The sequence below is a fragment of the Thamnophis elegans genome, chromosome 4, assembly GCF_009769535.1.
Source record: "Thamnophis elegans isolate rThaEle1 chromosome 4, rThaEle1.pri, whole genome shotgun sequence".
Classification (NCBI taxonomy): Eukaryota; Metazoa; Chordata; class Lepidosauria; order Squamata; family Colubridae; genus Thamnophis; species Thamnophis elegans.
The window spans coordinates 8194148-8207713 of NC_045544.1; the positions used below are offsets into that span (position 1 = coordinate 8194148).

Sequence of the window (13566 nt, forward strand, 5' to 3'; positions counted from 1 at the left end):
CTTCAGGAAAAAAAAAACTTCCAAATTGAAACCGAGCACATTCGCCCAGGGACGCTGAGGGAAAACGTGACCCTGCTCGCCACAAACGGTTTCCATGAGGGGGAAAGAAAACGCTCAAGGGGACGCGCATGCGCGCAGGCCCTCCGCGAACCACACGCCGAGTAAACAGCCCCGTCATGTGAAAGCGGGCCCCGCCTGCCTCCTCGCTCTCCCTTCCTTCGACCCGCCCTCCCCCCCCCCGTCCCCCCCCCTCCCGCCAAGTGAGCTTAGAAGGCAAGCGCGGGCATGCGCCCGAAGGGCCAAGCCAGCGGCGCGTGCGAGAAACGGAACGAACCACTTCCTCGCTCCGGGGAGGGGTGGGGGGAGGAAAAAAACAAAATGGGCGGAGGAGAGAGAGGGTAGAAGAAACCCGGACGTGGTTCCTGGAGCCAGCCAAGCAGTAACAGCCACCACCACCCCCACACACACGCTCTGTCTCCGCCCCCTTCCAGCCCTCCCTCGTGCCCTTCCACTTCCGCACAGGCAGCTTTCCTCCCCCTCCCCTGGCCTGGGAGGGTTGCGGAGCCAGAAGAGACAGACGTAAGCGAGGGGGGGGGGCGGGGGAGAAAAAAACCCCAGTGCAACAATCACCTGGCCGAGCGAGGGAGCGCGAGTCCTCCTGGGCCAACGCAGGTAAATATGTCGTTATTTGGGCGGGGGGGGGGCGGGGGCTGAGATTCGCGGCCTACGAAGGCGAGTCGTATCGGGGGGGGGTGCCAGTTGACGAATTGGGGGCTGCGAACGCGGCCTCTAATCCCCTCCCCCCGTCGTCGTCGTCGACTCGGGGCAACGAGCCTCGGCTCGAACGTCCAACATCCGGGGCTTCTGCTCCCCTACTGTTCGCCTCGTACCGCTATGCTTCCAATTGGCCCTCCCTCCTTTCTCCGGCCTCCTCTTCCTTGGCCACGCCCCTTCGCTTGTGCGCTGCTTACTGCTGGGCGGGGGGGGGGGCGGCTCCCAGTGGCTGTTGGTTCCCCCCCCACAAGGTGATGGGACTGGAGTGGGATGGGCCAACTGGGGACTGTGGGGGGTGTTTCTGCATCTGAAGGATGGCGTGTTATTTTGAGCGCCCTGTGGGCACTCCAGGCGTAGCCGACCCCCTTACATACGACGGTCTGTGTGTGTGCCCTGCTTAACAACCTCAACCGCCAACTTGCCATTTCTCTAGTTTTCCGCTAATCCTTCGCAGGGTCATTTTTTAAAAATTATTTTGGCAGGTAACACTGGAGCAAAACATTTGTTCTGAACCGGGTGACATACGACGGTCTGTGTGTGTGCCCTGCTTAACAACCTCAACCGCCAACTTGCCATTTCTCTAGTTTTCCGCTAATCCTTCGCAGGGTCATTTTTTAAAATTATTTTGGCAGGTAACACTGGAGCAAAACATTTGTTCTGAACCGGGTGACATACGACGGTCTGTGTGTGTGCCCTGCTTAACAACCTCAACCGCCAACTTGCCATTTCTCTAGTTTTCCGCTAATCCTTCGCAGGGTCATTTTTTAAAATTATTTTGGCAGGTAACACTGGAGCAAAACATTTGTTCTGAACCGGGTGACATACGACGGTCTGTGTGTGCCCTGCTTAACAACCTCAACCGCCAACTTGCCATTTCTCTAGTTTTCCGCTAATCCTTCGCAGGGTCATTTTTTAAAATTATTTTGGCAGGTAACACTGGAGCAAAACATTTGTTCTGAACCGGGTGACATACGACGGTCTCTGTGTGCCCTGCTTAACAACCTCAACCGCCAACTTGTCATTTCTCTAGTTTTCCGCTAATCCTTCGCAGGGTCATTTTTTAAAAATTATTTTGGCAGGTAACACTGGAGCTAAACATTTGTTCTGAACCGGGTGACAGCGGTTGGCAGGATATATATATAGCAAGCTAGCCATTTGGTAAACTGAAGCCACGCGGGTAGTCCTCCACTTACGACCCCGATTGAGCCTGTCGCAAAGTGAGGAATGGGCTAAGTGAGTTTTGTCCCCGCTTTGAGTGGCTTCTCGTGCCGCGTTTCTTAAGTGAATCGCGGTTGTTAACGTGAATACCACCGCGGTTGTTAAGCGAATCTGGCTTCCCCGTTGACTTTGCTTGTCGGAAGGCGAGCGCGTGATACTGGGACTCTGCAAGGAGTCATAAATGTGCGTCGGTTGTCAAGCGTCCGAATGTAAATCATGGGGATGCTACAACGGGGTGTAAGTGTGAAAAATGGGCATAAGTCACTTGTTTCAGTGTTGTAACTTTGGTCACTAAATGAACTGTTGCAAGTCAAGGACTTACCTGGACTTTTGGCTTGAATAAATTTCCGGAATTAGTTGGCTTCGGTCCTCGAATTAACTTGTGTGGGTAGAACTCTTAAGCTCTCAATCATTAGACTGTTTATATTCAATTGATTGAATGGGTCTAGAAGAGAGAGCCCAAATTTGGTGCCTGGGAGATGTCTTAGAATTCTCCTGACCTTCCCTGCCGTAATTGTGCAAATCTGACACTGAATATTGGGAGTTGAAGTCGGTCGTATTTAGAGGATGCCAGATATCGGGAAGAGCAGCCTATATAATGCTTTACTTCATGGGAACTGCTCTGGCTCACTTCACTTTGTCCATGAACATGTGCTCTACAGATGAGATCCTTCTGCTGCGCTTTATAATGTTTCGCGTGAGTAACAGGGTACAGCTAGTCCTCAACTTATGACCACATTCGAGCCCAGAATTGCCGCTGCTAAGCAATACTGGTGAAATGAGTTTTGCCACAGTTTACAACCTTTCTTGGCACAGTTGTAAAGTGAATCATTGCAGTTAATTTAGTAACATGGTTGTCAAGGGAATCTGGTTCCCCTATTGACTTTAGTTGTCAGAAAGTGACAAAAGGTGTTCATATGTCCCCAGAACACGTCAACCATCATAAACACATGCCAGTTGCCAAGTATCCAAATTTTGACCATGGGGGGATGCTGCAACAGTCGGAAGTGTAAAAAAGTTAGCTTTTTCAGTGACATTGTAACTTTGAACAATCAACTAAATGGATAGTTGTAAGTTGAGGACTACCTGTATTCATTTTTTTAAAATACATGTATCCATTTTTAATGTGTATATGAATCTTTCATGTTTGGTGAAAAACATAACTATGAAATGACATTGAGGCTTTGTGAAATGGCTTCAGTTCAAATTTTCCATGGAAGGCTGGGTCAACCATGGGCCAATATCAACCCTCCCTCCCCCCCCAGCTGTTACTGAATTGTTTTCACATCTTGGCAGCATGTTAATGCCATTTCTTTTCTCCATCTCGAGGGATATTCTCAGATATTGCAAAAAGCAAAGACGTATGCTTTTTACACTTTCCCTGCAAGGAATATATGTTTACTTAAATTTTGAAAATTGCTCACCCTCATAAATGTATTACAGTATAAAACCACTATAATTTTCAGACTTATTTTATAGTTTCTTAATTCTTGCTCATTATATGTTTTCATGTTTTGTATTTTCATATTTTGAGTAATGGCTATAATCTTATGGACAGCTGGTCGGCATTATCTTTCAGCCATGGTGTTATCTTGGGCCAGCTTTTGTGATTTCTAAACTATTGCAAGAACATAGCTAGAGATGATAACTTGTGTATGTCACAATGTGGTTATCTTAGGTTACATTTCTTGTAGTCTTTTATTTATACCAATGTATTACTAAATTCACTGAAATTTATTCCAAATAAGCCCAGTTGAGTTTATAAACTTGTTGTGATTTGTCTGATCTGAATTAGAAGGCAATGTTTTTTAGAAACATTGAAATTTAAGCTTAGTGTATTGAATGTATTTCAATAATAATACTATAGATGTGAGAATTACTGCTGTAGCACATTTGAGTAATCATGTTGACGGCATTTGCTGATGTTTTTTTTTTAATTGTGCCCATGCTGTAGATATTAAGGATTTGTTTTTATTAAATAATGTATTCTATGTTACATTTAGGACTGTTTAGTTGACTGTACAATGTCAATGCTTTGCTTCAAGAGAGTGGAAGTTCTAAGTATTAGAAAGGTTTAATAATATATTACAAAAGGTAGAAACAGTTTTGAAATCAAATTAATTTAAGGTACTGATATATATTTTTTTTGCTGCTATTTTTAGGATATCTATAAAAGTACTATTTTCTCTAAGAATATTTCTGTTTTTAGCTGGCTCATCTTTGGTATTATTTCTCAGTTATCAGTTCCATCTTTCTACACAGTTTAGTAACAACTAACTTCTGTTTTTCTGCTCTGCTGCACTTTTGTGGCTTTAATAGCCTCTTTCATATTTTTGAACTTTTGTCCTTTTTGCCTTGTCAGTGGAGAAGTTGGAGAGTGCCTTTCATTGCATATTATGGTTTGATTTTAAAATAGAATGAGAATACCTGCTTGCACACATTATCTATGTGCCACATCTATGGCATAAGGACATAAGCACTCAATGCATTATGTAGTTAGAGAATCCCTTTTATCCTTAAGAATCACTAGAACTCAACTTTTGGGGTCTCCTCTAATAATTAATATTTAAGCAGGTGGACTTTCATACAGTACTCCTTAAATTATGTGTATTTCATTCTGGTTTATTATGATAAGTATCCTTTTTACTTGCCTGAGATCTACAGTCAAGTAAAAAAGTAAATTGATTTATTTTTTAAAACTTTTAAAATATAGTATAACATAGATATTTTAGCTTCATTCCAACAGTATTTATTAATTAAATTTTTATGCTGCCCATCTCATTGTTCAAGCAACTCTAGATGGTGTACTTTTTCCACAGAAACAAATGGCATACCGTATCTGTTAATTTTTTATTGAATAAATAATTGCAAGGTGATTTTTTTAGATCAGTTGCATCACTTTTAATGCTGTTTGAATGAACATTGATGCAGCCGCATAGCAAAAGAAAAGCAAATCTTACACAAGACTACTTGCTTTCACAACTGTAGATTAAACAGAATTGTTAGAAGAGGATGTTTTCGTCTTAGCAATTCTCTTCTTAAATAGTCTAAAAAATACATCCTCAGTGGAAAGTTTTGAGTGTAGGTGAAGTTGTTCTTTTCCTTCAGTAGAAACTGCCCCACGGACAGAAGCATATTGTTGGAGTCTACTCAGAGTGGAATATGAATTTGTGGAAATAAGTCTGTGCTGTAGATAAAATGCTTTGCTACGAGTTTTGAGAGATCTTCACTTGGGAGATCTGTACTATTTACATATGCAACATCTTCAGCTTGGCAATCATGATAAGTATTTAGGGTGGTATATTAGCTTCTAATATGCACTGTGTTTTATTATTGGACTTCTTGGTTCATGGTTACTGTTACAATGGGAACATTGCTGCATAAACCTTTTAAGGAAATTGTGTTAGATTTCCATTCTTGTGTTATGAAAGCTATGGATTGCATTTAGCAGTAGATTTGAGGAATCTATTGACCTCTGCAGCCTAAATAAAAGGTACACATTTTCTGGTAAGGAAATGTCTGAAAAATAATTATCTTAATATGGAGGATCACCCAAATTATTTAGAAATTCTAGTACAAACAATGCATAATTTTGCTGAGCATGAACACGGGCTAAGTTTCTGTTGCCTTCAAACTGAATAATTCCATTATGTGTATATCCCCAGGAGCTCTAACGGAACGCAGCACAGTTGAGTTTGTTGGCATTTTAACCTTTGTACAAATTATAGATAAAGAAGTAAGGAGTGCAGCACAGTTTTTTTTTAAATAACTCACCTTACAACAATGGAAATTCTGCTTCCAATTATGGTTGTAAGTCAAGGACTACCTGTACTATCCCTTAAAAGGTTTATTTTTGATTCATGGAAACTTTGTTATGGTGCAGTAAAAATGATGACATAATTGAAAACTAAATTACTTCAATATTAAACTACTAGTGTAGCTTATTGTAATGCCATGATTTGGTTATTCCCTGACTCTATTCTCCATAGTGAGGGGAGGAGTATCCAGGATGGATTGACCTTACCCTCTCAATGATTGGAATGAGTCGGATAAGCTCTTGAGATACGCCCCTGGTCCATCAGGCACCGCCCAGTTATCGACTTAGTCCCTCAACTGGACGGTTTGCCCTCCTGGATCTCCAATAAATTCGAAGAAATTTAAAGAAAGAGGAAAAAATTCATTTGTCTCCCTACCACAGCAGCCGCGTGTGAGCTGGAAGCTCCCTGAGCTGCGAAAGAATTGCCAAAAGCGCCCCCCCCCCTGGGGGCAGCATGCTGCTTAGGCCTCTGAGTGAGACAAGCATCACTCAGAAAAGAAATCTGCTGGGCAAGCAGGAGACAAAGGACACAAGCCTTCCAAAGGCAAGCACTGCCGCGAAGGTATCAGCGGCACCGGAATGCTCCGCCGCTCCCCACAGGGTTAAGCGGCAAGCTGCGGCTTCCCCAAGCACCACAGGGTGCAAATTGGATTACCAGCAAGCGAGGGTGGCGCTGGATCCCTGCCCAGAAGGTGAGCCTCGCTGCAGGAACTCTGCCGGGCGCTGGAGCGCTCCGCGGCTCCCCGCTGGGTTGAGCAACAAACCGCAGCTTCCCACAGAATGCCCGCGCCATTGTCCACATGGCCCACCTCATTGGAGGGGGGTCCACGGGCAGAGCTAAGGCTCTAGTGGTGCCAGGAAGCAGAAAAAACGGCGGCAGAGGCGTGCGGCAGCTCCTCGGAGCACAAGCCACCACACCAGGAGATTTAAAAGAGGCACCCTTTGTCTCCTGGCACGGGCGCCATCTTGAAGCCGGAAGGAGCCACATGTTCCAAGATGGCGGCACCCAGCAGCAACGAGTAGACTGGCAGGACTCAAGTACCTGCAGCAACAGCCAGCAGCCCCACCAGAGGGGCAGAGGAGCAACCAAGGTTTGTGACCACCCCAAAGGCGGCCCAGAAGGGGAGGGGGGAGCAAAGGCTAGAGATAAGAAGAAGCACCTTTCCCCCAGGGCAGAGCTGGAGGCAGAGGATGGTCACAAGCCTTCCAAGCCATCTAAGTATGAAAGGCGAAGGCACAGGAAGCTGGAGCAGCTCTACAAAAAGGCAAGTGGCCTTAAGTCCATTCCAGGCCTGGGACAGAAGAGGAAGGCCCCTGGAGTCCCTGCATCAGGAGGGGCTACAGGGGAGGCACCCACATTGCAAGCAAGGATCCCTATTGACACATCAGGTCTTTGGAGTCTTCCTCAGGGATGGCAATCCCCCCCACATATGGCTTCCCTGGGATCAGCTGTGCCCGCGGGGCTACCACCTCTGGTTTTCCCCACCACATAGGTGGGCATGGGTCCCAGCAACTGCCCACAGGGGTCCCCAATTTTCAAGACCTAATGATGCGGGCCTTCCAGCAATGCATGACAGCGGCATTTCAGCAGCCACAAATGCAACCTCAGGTGGCATCCTCTCCTAGGATACCAAAGGGGCTGGAAACCCAGGGGGAAGACAGCTCCAGTTCCTCAGCCTCATCACAAGAGGACAGCGACCTGGATTGCGAGGAGGGGGAAGTTAGGGAGGATAAACTATCCGAAGATGAAGGTATGCCCCCTCCTAAGCTGGCCTTCACCAGGTTGTTCCAGCTTTCATTGTATAAGTTGCTCCTGTTCAAGGCAAAAGCAGTCGCCAAGCTCGGAAACAGAGCAGCAGAAGCACCACCTCAGCACCAGGGGTTTTCTGCAGAAACCATCTTTGATGAGCAGGCCATTGAGACCGACACGGTGCCAACTCCCAAGGCCTTTCTTGAGTCGGTCAAGCGCCAATGGGCTGCCACCACAGTGGGACCCACATCCACAGACAAGACCTTCTTCAATGTGGATCAGGTCATGGCCGGAATGCTATCTCAATCCTCCATTGATACTCCAGTATTGGCACTACATACCCCCCTACTCTACCAGGGGAACCAGAGGAGGCTCTGAAGTTGGAAGACAGGAAGGCGGACCTCACCCTCCAAAGGGGGCATCAAGCAGCAGCCTGGGCGGTGAAGGCAGCCACCACCGCCTCCTTCTTCAACAGATCTTCCCTACTCTGGCTGCAGGAACTGCAGCAACACATCCCCATTACCGAGGTCAGAGCACACCAGGACATCAATAAACTAGTGGCGGCCATCCAATTCTGGTTTGCCTCCAGGGCAATTGCTTCAACCATTGCATCTTGTAGGTTGCTGTGGCTGAGACAGTGGCAGGCGGATGTTCGCCACATTGGCGACTGGCATCTGCTCCTTTCACAGGAGCTGCTCTTTTTGGGGCAGCTCTGGACCCCTACCTGGTCGAGAATAAGGACAAGAGGAAGGTGCTTCCCACAGCCCCAAAGCAGGGACAGTTCAGGACGGTGCCTTACCCCAGACAGTCCTACTTTCCAGCGAAGGCGCAGGAGCTGTTCCCAGACCAAGGTCCTTCTCCCAGCAGAAGTTTCCTGCTCAGTGATCTGGTGGACGTCCCCGACGGTAACCAAGGGCGTCTTCAGAACGCCAGACTGGGTGACGGTAACCACGGATGCCAGCCTCCTCTCCTCACTATAGAGAAAGGGCGTTAGTACTTACCTGATACATCTCTTCTCATAGTGGGGGAGTAGTATCCAGACCCTCTCTGTCATGGTAATGTAACATGAGTTATGATGGATGTTGTACTAATATGTTCAAGTTATAATTCAATAAAAAGTTTGAAACCTTAACAAAGGCCTGGAGTGGATGGCACAACGGGTCGGATAGAGTTCTTCGCCAATAACTGGGTGGTGCCTTGTGGACAAGGGGCATATCCCAAGAGCTTATAGGACTCAGTCCAATCAACAAGAGGATAAGGTCAATCCATCCTGGATATTCCTCCCCCACTATGAGAAGAGGCGTATCAGGTACCAACACCCTTTCTCAAATTGATCCTTTGGTTAATATTAGTGTTTATATAATGCTCTTTTTGGCAGCAACTTTAATATTCCCATTCATGTTTGAAAGAATAACTGAAAGTGATGTGCATTAAATCCTTGGTGTAGCAGACCTTATATACCATAGACATATGTTTGTTCATATTTATGTCTGTTTAATCAAGGATTTGGCTATTAAATGGAAATTTTGTTGCAGATATTGTTATTAAAGACAATTATATAATTCTGCAAATGTGATACCCAAAAGAGATTGATTTGGATATAACTCACTCAAATAGTTGGTTAAATAGAATTCTTATTGTGATATATTTAAACTTTAAGGAGAATTGGCATTGAGGATTTGAAATGGTATTTTTTGCAGCTTACTCTTTTGATTATGTAAAGCTGATCCTTGCTAATTTCACAAATACATTGTGTTCTCTCTCTGTCTCTCTCACCCACTGTTTCTGATATCATGGCATATTGTTTTAAAACGTTTGCTATGTTACATAATGCCAATCATTGGGTTAATTTGATGGTCAGATCTGTTTTGTCAGTTTCATAGAAATTAATTTGTATGTATAAAAATAAGCTAGCTGATAACATGCAATAACTCTTTTATATTAGTATACTTTATTTAATTTTAGCTTTACCTGTATACGGTTTGACTATACTTAAACTGTTCTTAGAGGCGCCATTGATGAAAAATGTTGCCTTTTAGCCTGCATGTATTCTTCAAGTATGTTTTAAGGAGCAGATTTTACACTATATAATTTTGGTTGAGATACACTTAATTCCTTCTTCTTTACTGATCTTTCTCAAACATTTGTCGTTTCTGTTGTTTTAAACTACTTAATTTAAATAAATGTGTGAGGATCTAAGCAAATTCTAATACAAATAGAACTAAGCTTGAAATAAATGGTTTTGTTGATGTTCCTATAAATGTCACTTCTTGGCAGATTAGTGTTTTAAATTAGTATTGCACTGGCTGCTAAATTAACATTGCTTTGTTGTTTCTTGCGATTTTTTTTTTAATGTCTATGGGCTTATATTGTGTACATAGCTTAATTCTGATTAGTAAAACCTCAGTATCAGGTTGCTGAATTATAAAAATTACAGTGGGATTTCTGACCTGTCGTCTACTTATCCGTTGATGGCTGACTTGTCTGAATCCCAGGCTTTTAGCAATTTTATTAAAAATGACAATTTATAACAATACAGTTAAATAAAAGAATAAAAAGGAAACAGACAAAGAAGAGAAAAGAAACAAAACAAGGGAAAGAAAAGAAAATATAGTAAAGAAAAAGAAAAGGAAAATATAAACAAGTGACTTGCACCTTCATAAGCTTAAGCTAATACTTTCAGTAATTTACCACCACCTCTTCAAATACAGCAAATGATCTCTTCTTCCCATCTCTATAAATTAATGCATAAAACCTTGTAATTGCAGACCTGATGTCCATTAAGGGTTACCAGAGATAACAACATGTATTTTAACAATGAACTAATAAACTAATGTTATATTCCTTCCTTCTACTTTTAATAATCTTGATCTTTAGTCTTTTCAAATACGTAGTATCTAGCACTTGATTTCTTTTCATTTTTTTCTTTGTCCCTGCTCACAAAATTATTCAAAACTTAAAAATAAGCCTCTATTATAAATCCAATATAGGGAAATTACCCGGTTCACTCTCTTGGTTTGTGATTTGTGTATCCTTTTTAATTATTCAGACATCAGCTGGTTTCTTTTCTAAGTGTAGTATGACTTTTTTCATTAATGCATAATGCATTTCATTCTTATAGCATGTCATTTTTAAACTTTTAAATCTGAGTCATGTAAGGTAATACATGTTCCTTCTTCCATGACATTGTTTAAATACTATCAGACACTCTTAAAATTATTTTCTTGGTTTATTAGCAATAGCACTTAGACTTATATACCAATTCAGAGTGCTTTAAAGCCCTCTCTAAGTGGTTTACGAGTCAGCATATTGCCCCCAACAATCCGGGTCCCCATTTTAGTGACTTCAGAAGGATGGAAGGCTGAGTTAACCTTGAGATGGTGAGGATCGAACTACCAAATTGCTGACAATCAGCAGAAATAGCCTGAAATACTGCATTCTCCAAATATTATCCATTCTTGTGAGATCTGCTGAAAGTCCTAACTTTCTACTTTAGTCCCAGCCCTGGAATTGCCTGAACTTCGATCACATGATTGTGGGGATGTTGCAATGGCCATAACATCTGGTGCCAATCAGAAGTTCATTTTTCATTTAACATTGCAATTTCCTGCCTCCCTTTTTATCTGCTTGATCCAATAGGGCAGGTCTTTTCTAAGTTTCCTTCTCTAACAACTGCAGCTCCTCCTTTTCTTGTCTGAGTGTTTCCTATGTCCCCCCTGTCCCCCCCCCCCCGTTATTCTTGCATTCCATTGCATCACTTTCCCCTTCAGGCTCAACCTTCCCTCCCAAGTTCCCAGAGAAATAAGTTGTGGACTGTGAGAATGAAAAATTGTTATGTCACTTTCCTCTTCTCCTGGCAACTTAGTGCATACACATGATATATCCCATAAATCATCTCCAATTAAGGTGGCAGTCACCCTTGGGAATCTAGTGGAAACACCCCTCCCCCCCCCAATGTCTTATATGCCTAACAAGGAAGGAACTGAATTATTTTCCTCTGCTTAGTCTTAGATATACTTGAAGCTTCCTCCATCTCACAGATCTCCCCAGAGTTTCTCCAGTTCATTGTGGTCAGCTCCTGGCTCCTGCAAGCCCATGAGTTTCTTAGGGTGGGATTTATTGGTGTATTGATTGTGAAAACAATATATCAATATTGGTGTTTAATTGCTACTTCTCATGTTCTTTTGGAGTCTAGGTTGTCTTTCCAATGAATTTAGTACTCAGCCAGTTTCCGCTGCATCCAGAGCCTAATTCTTGTTGTTGTAGTTGGGCGACCCATTGTAACCCCATGGACAACATTCCTCCAGGCCTTCCTGTCCTCTACATCCCCCCCCCCCCCCGAGTCCATTTAAGCTCACACTGACTGATTCAGTGACTCCATCCAGCCACCTCATTCTCTCTTCTGTTCTTTTGCCCAGCATTAGGCTCTTCCCCAGTGAGTCCTTCCTTCTCATTAGGTGGCCAAAGTATTTGAGTTTCATCTTCAGGATCTGGCCTTCCAAAGAGCAGTCAGGGTTGATCTCCTCTAGGACTGACCAGTTTGAATACCTTGCAGTCCAAGGGACTCGCAGGAGTCTTCTCCAGCACCATAGTTCAAAGGTCTCAATTCTTTGGCACTCAGCCTTCCTTACGGTTCAACTTTCACAGCCATACATTGCAACTGGGAAAACCATAGCATTGACTATATGTATTTTCATTGGCATTGTAATGTCTCTGCTTCTTAGTATGTTATCTAGATTTGCTATAGCTTTTGTCTCCAGAAGCAAGTGTCTTTTAATTTCTTGGCTGTAGTCCCCATCCGCGGTGATCTTGGAGCCCAGGAAAATAAAATCTGTCACTACCTCCATTTCTTCCCCATCTGTTTTCCAGGAATTGAGAGGGCTGGAAGCTATGACCTTAGTTTTCTTAATGTTGAATTTCAAGCCAACTTTTTCACTCTCCTCCTTCACCTGCGTCAAGAGGCTCTTTAGTTCCTCTTTACTTTCTGCCATTAGAGTGGTATCATCTGCATATCCGAGGTTGTTGATATTTCTCCCAGCAATCTTAATTCCAACTTGTGATTCATCTAGCCCTGCCTTTCTCATGATGTGCTCATATAAGATAAATAGTCAAGGTGACAGTATATAGACTTGCCGAACTCCTTTTTCAATTTTGAACCAATCAGTGGTTCCGTGTCCGGTTCTCACTGTTCCTTCTTGATCCGCATATAGGTTTCTCAAGAGACAAATAAGATGATCTGGTACTACCATCTCTTTAAAAGCCTGTCACAATTTGTTGTGATCCACACAATCAAAGACTTTAGCATAGTCAATGAAGCAGAAGTAGATGTTTTTCTGGAACTCCCTAGCTTTCTCCATGAGCCAGCATATGTTGGCAATTTGATCTCTATTTCCTCTGCCTCTTTGAAATCCTGCCTGTACTTCTGGTACTTCTCGGTCCACATACTGCTGGAGCCTAGCTTGTAGGATTTTGTGAAATTAGCGCAATGGTGCTGTGGTCTAATACCACTTCCACCTCATACTCTCCCCATCTACTAGAATGGAAGACCAGAAGTGTTATCTCTGTTGAGTTCAATGGTTGGACTCTTTCACAAACAACAATGATGATGGAATTTAGGGAAAACTTTCATTGATGATGGCAACTGCAAGTGAAATATACTGGATTGATTTGATTAGTTACTGGGGAAAGACCAATAACTCTTTTGAGCCAAATTTCTTTGTAAATCTTATGGAATTTAATAATTTTGTAGAAAGCTGCATTACTTGAATTCTAGCCCCTTCTTGTGTATTTGCTGCTTTTTTGTATGGATTTTTTTACAGTTTGAGTTGCTTTTTAAAGAGGTTTTTGGCTGCAGGAAATATGTGTCATGAGATAGGGCACTTTCTTGTCCGTTGGTAAGACCTGTGAGTGAATGTCATACATTATTTCAAGTGTAGACTACCAATAGAGGAGAGTCTGCAGCATTGTTCTAAGCAAACTCAGCAAGAGATATGAGATCAGTCCGGTT

The 13566-nt window shown here is 43.3% G+C and overlaps 1 protein-coding gene across 5 annotated transcripts in view; it reads left to right on the forward strand.

The window, feature by feature from the left end:
- The first annotated feature begins 276 nt into the window (after positions 1 to 276).
- PHF3 (PHD finger protein 3) overlaps positions 277 to 13566 on the forward strand; it is a 61761-nt gene continuing 48471 nt past the window's right edge. For 2 of the 5 annotated variants that reach the window (XM_032215016.1, XM_032215017.1), the window contains exon 1: positions 277 to 672. The gene's annotated coding sequence lies outside the window, so the exon portion shown is untranslated. The remainder of the gene's footprint in view (positions 673 to 13566) is intronic. The other 3 variants (XM_032215020.1, XM_032215021.1, XM_032215018.1) reach the window with 2 other exon arrangements.